Genomic DNA, 5361 nt, shown 5'->3' on the forward strand with positions numbered 1-5361 from the left:
AAACGTCTTTCAGGATATTGGCACAGACGAGGCTCCCTAGAGATAGACCTAGAGTTGGCTTTTTAGTGCAAATAAAAATTTATAAGTGGCAAAAACTTCTATTAAATGCGTCTGATGATTCCGTTATGGAAATAACTTCTCAGAAAATAAATGAAAATAGAAGCATAGGATCCAAGATCTGCTGTGATTTCTGATGAAGACTAAAATTAGAGGATTTTATGTTAGCCTTTGGACTCACATTTTTCATTATGCATTGAAAGGAAAATAGGAGTATCTGAAACAGAGGTTTCTTACATCCTCATGCTGCAAATCTAGAACCATACCAAGAAACCTCTTAGCAATAGCCAAATTGTTACTTGATTACGATTTATGTTGTGGAGTAATTATCAGATATGTTCTTGGAGGAGTTTTCCGAGTTTTGAAAAACCCTTTAGATATTACAGTTAGGATAAACATGTGAAGGGACAAGCACACTAGCTCTGCCATCTGTCACTGTTCCTGCAACATTTCAACTTATGGGAGGTAAAGGTTTGAAGTGAGGAGGCTTCTAAACTTGTGGAAACACCTTGTATGTTTTCGAACCCTGGAAAACAGGGGTTCTAAAGCAGGCATAGGCAAACTCGGCCCTCCAGATGCTTTGGGGCTACAACTCCCATCATCCTTAGCTAACAGGACCAGTGGTCAGGGAGGATGGGAGTTGTAGTCCCAAAACATCTGGAGGGCCGAGTTTGCCTGTGCCTGTTCTAAAGAATGTGAGGAACCTCTATGCGTTCAGAAGGCTCCTCACATAAGACCTTCAACTTCCATAAGTCAAATGGTAATGGTAATGGTGCTAGAGGGAGGCTCAGAGCTAGTGGCGTAGCATGACCAATCCCCCCCCCCAAAAAAAAGATTCTGAAGATCCTCTCTACCCTCTGAGCAACCTCTCTACACATGGTAGGACTCAGCTATACAGCTGCAAATAAAATGTTTTAAGTTTGTTGTAAAGCGCTTTATACAAATGTGTCACTAGATGGAGATGGTGAGCTATGGCAAATTCAATATATTTTTCAATTTTTTATTTTTTTTTAAAAAGCATCTTCACAACATTTTTTATATGTGTCTAGATTCCACACTACATTCGCCTCTGGACTTCAAACCTAAGGATTATTGTGATCCTGCTTTATTAATAAAGATTTGAAATCACTTGGCATAGGAGCAAAATTCTAGGGTCCAAGGTCCCTTACCACCCAATAAAATATGTGAGGGGTCCACTGGGTCTTATGGTTGATTATTTGGGGCCTCTGTTTCTGGAGCTCTTCTATATAGTATATAGTATATAGTATATGGTATGTATTGTATGTATGTGTGTGTGTACTATATATTATCCATGCTGCCTGTATTACTGTATGTGTATGGCTTACTGAACCTCAGTGGGGCCTTCTGCACTCCTTCACCCCTTCTTCATCTTTCAGAATACTCTTGACTGTTTAGTTATTTGTTTGCCCATCCAATGGATTCTTGTTTGACCTTCCTCACTGCCTCTGAGGTCTGAATTATTTCCATTCTGCCTCTAACAATGGTATTATAAAGAGTTTAAAACATGCAGGCCATGTATAATGTATGTTTCCCATACCATACAGTAAGCTTTTATATCTGGAATATACTACTCATTAGATAACACAGATGTCTGTTGGAGTGGTTTAAGTATTATTGGCCTTGCTTCTTGGATGCATTTCCCCCCCCTCATCACCATACTTCTGCTGTTCTTTCCCACACGCTTTTAGTAGGAGCTGCACGGCTATGGAAATATATCATCCATATTTCTTTCTTAGTAAAACCCCAACATTATGTCTCACACCATCCAATAGGTTCCTGACCTTTCTAATGTTCCTTTTACCTTTAATGTAATGTGGGATAACCTTTGAAATTATTTTGATTTACAGTGCAATCCTATTTTTGTCTACCCAAAAGTATGTCCCACTGAGTTCAATGACATTTCAATACCTACTTGAACAGTAGCAAACCTCATTGAACTCAATGGGACTTATATATATATATGCATAGGATCACACAATTAGTGCTTCAATCTGATATATGTCACAGTGAAGCTCTGAGTATCATTCACAAAACAGTGAAGAGCTGGCGAGAATTTGTTTTTTGATGGTGGGGAGGATTATTTGTTTAATTCAACTAGTTCTAAAACTCACTCTAAGATGTCTCTGGATCTTGAAATGAAGTGCACAAATGCACAAATTTGCTTTTTGAAAACCCTTCTGGGTGTTTTGAATATTATTTCTTTTTATAGCAACTCATTATAGCAGGCTAGATTTAATGTACGAGTCCGGAAAAGTGTTTTGTCCCATTCATTGCTTTAAATATATGAGCAATCTATTGATTTAAATAGGTCCATTCATGTTTTAACATTACTTATGCATTTAAATTGCTTTCTGAATTGAGGTCAAATATGTGCTCCTTCAGTTGGTATACAGCTGTCTTGCCTTCTTCCCCAAAGCTCTCCAGGGATCATAACTGAATGCCAGCATTGATAGGTGACTGTTGTCAATGAAACTGGGAGACAGGGATGTCCTGGCAGCAGTGGCTGAAAGTGAACTGTAATAGCATTGGAAGCTAGAATGTAAAAGACACAACAAAGTCAGGAGAAAAGCCAAAGACAATGAAGTTAGATAAAACCTCTTGGGGACAACTATGGAAGTGGTGGAACTAGAGGGCTGGCCCCTGCTCTCTTCACCACAGCACTGGCCATTTTGAATGACAGAAGAGGCTTGCTTATGTAACAGGGGGACATGTTTTTCATTCTCTGAGATCACAGTGGTTGCTGCAGCCCAAGCCTACAGCCTTCAAAAGCACACATGACAACTACGCTCTGCTTGTACAGTCATGGATAACTCATACTATAGTGAAAATTAGGATAATTGGCCTCATGAAACCAATCTAAAAAACCACACCACACATACCATTTGTTACCTTCTAAGGCCCAGTTTACCCAACTTTCCTCCAATGTGCTGCCCTCCAAATGCTGTTGGACTACAACTCGCATCAGCTCCTGCCAGCGTGGCCAGTGGTCAAGGATGATGGGAAAGATAGAACATTAAGAATCGGAGAACCACGTTGGCTATCCATGCCCTAGGCAAACCTAACATGTACAGTGGTACCTCCGATTACGAACTTAATTCGTTCCGGAGGTCCATTCTTAACTCGAAACCGTTCTTAACCTGAGGCGCGCTTTTGCTAACGGGGCCTCCCGCTGCTGCCATGCCGCCGGCACATGACTTTCACTCGCATCCCGGGGCAAAGTTTGCTACCAGGAGTACCTACTTCTGGGTTAGCAGAGCTTGTTACCCAAAGCGTTCTTAAGGAGGATGGTACGTAACCGAAGGTTCCGCTGTACATTGGGTTGAACGTCCAGAAGAACCTGCACACAAATGTTTCCATCAAAACATGACAATAACAGAAAGCAATTCTAGGAAGGAAGTTTTGAGGCGGGGGATGGCATGGGCTTTATTTGCATGTCATCTGCCCCATGGATGCAGCTGGCAGCAATTGCTGCAGTCACAATAGCTCCAAAAAAGCTGTCATAATTTGGGGGAAGCAGTACTATGTATGCTGGCCTCAAGTTGCAACAGTATGTTCTTAGATAGTAGGGGTTTTTGTCGTGTGTGTGTGTGTGTGTGTGTGTGTGTGTATTCCTTTTAGCCTTCTGTGTAAAAACCTTATCCAGAATGAAATTTTAATTAATTTCCCAGAGATGCTTTCGGAAGCAGAAGAGCTGCTTGGTTTAATTAACACTGGTATCTAGGGCAGATGCTTTGTTTTGCTGTAAAAGCCAGAAGGATAATCCCTCCCCACCCCCCTTGTTGTGGTTTTCCTCTCTGAAAGTCCTTCTAATTTTCATAACGCTTATGTTTTATTTGTGTGTTGTTCCTTCTCCCCACCCCCCTTCAAATTCTTGGATCACGGAGTTCTTCGAAAGTATGTAGTACAAATTTTGGTTGTCAAGGCAGGCAGCGCTGTGGCTGACAGGCGTGAATCCCGGCTGGGAGGTTTTGTTCACCAACCCAGAGTGCAAACCCAGAGTGCAAACGTCCACTTGCTGCAAGTGAGGTGGGGGGTGGGGTGGGGCTCAAGCAGAATCGGAGGCTCTGGAAGCTGGGCCTTGAAGTGCAATGCAGGCTATATTTCACCCCCACAACTGCATCCAGTATGTTTTGCAGACCTACTCTTTGCATTTCCGAAAGGTTGTGGGTTATGTTGCGGCTATACGGACAGTTATACCTCAATCTAAACTAACTGTACCTCAGTCTAGACTCGAACTCCCATCAGCCCCAAGTAGCTTAGGAATTATGGGAATTACAAAACCAGATTCCCCATCTCCGACCCTCCAATTTAGCACCCCTCAGTTCCAGCCCAAACCAAACCTTGAATACTTTCTCCAATGAACTTCAGAGGCAGGGACTGGCTAAGCCACAGATCTGATCCTGTGGCTTCTCAATGTGTGTCAATGGCCAAGGGTGATTTTGCAACAGCTGCACTTCTTTCTGTGCCTCAGGAAGGCTCTGAGGCCTAAGGGCAACCAGCCTCTGAAAGCTCACTTGGTTATGTTCTAGGTTAATCATGAAGTTTCTGCTTTCTCCTAGGGTTTCTGACAGCATCAACCAGCATTTCAGCATCTGTGGGGGGATCCCAGCATTTCAGCAGAGGCAGCAACAACAAAATTGATTTAGGCCCGAGGTATCCAATTTGTTCAGCATGGAACAGCACACTGAAATTACTTTCTTCTGCTCAGCAGAGCTGGCAGATAGCAAGGCGAGTACCTCAAGATCTGAGGAAATAGTTAGAGCTTCAGTCAAGCTTGTAGTAGCATTTTAAAGTACTGGGCAAATAACAAAAACTCATGTATTTTTAATTCAGCACATTGATTTCCCCCCTCAGAGATGAATATGCAACAAAAAAAATTATATGTTCTTGTATGGGGATGAATTATAATACCAGGTAGAAATGGGTCATTAAAAATGAAGCACAAACATGCCAGGTTCGTTTTAAAATGATGAATTGTTTCATCAGTGGCTGCTGCACAGATGTAACTAAATTTGTCCAGCAAAATCTTTGTTGCTGCTGATTACGTGTGACCCAGATAGAACTTGATTTCTTATTCTGCCGACAAACTGAGTTTGTGGTTAGGTGGCGGCGGGAGGAACGACTCTATTTAAACTGAAGAAATTGTATGTGAAATTATTTCACCTGAAATGCAAACATAAAATCCCACGAGTTAGTTTCTTCAATTACTTTTCTGATCAAAGCAGTACTGAAAGTCTAATTTTTCATGTGAAAATATGCAATAAAAGTAGGTTCTTTGCAGTG

The 5361-nt window shown here is 41.7% G+C and overlaps 2 long non-coding RNA genes across 2 annotated transcripts; one reads left to right on the top strand and one right to left on the bottom strand.

The window, feature by feature from the left end:
* Window positions 1–1724: 1724 nt before the first annotated feature.
* On the bottom strand, window positions 1725–4466 carry LOC309517028. Its single transcript, XR_014213123.1, has 2 exons — window positions 4297–4466; window positions 1725–2610 (listed from the first exon to the last, which is right to left on the bottom strand). It is a non-coding gene; the product is annotated as an uncharacterized lncRNA (long non-coding RNA).
* Window positions 4070–5361, top strand: LOC309517008. Its single transcript, XR_014213116.1, has 2 exons — window positions 4070–4201; window positions 4638–5361. It is a non-coding gene; the product is annotated as an uncharacterized lncRNA (long non-coding RNA).

Source organism: Podarcis vaucheri (genome assembly GCF_965113315.1).
Source record: "Podarcis vaucheri genome assembly, chromosome: 1".
NCBI classification, from domain to species: Eukaryota; Metazoa; Chordata; class Lepidosauria; order Squamata; family Lacertidae; genus Podarcis; species Podarcis vaucheri.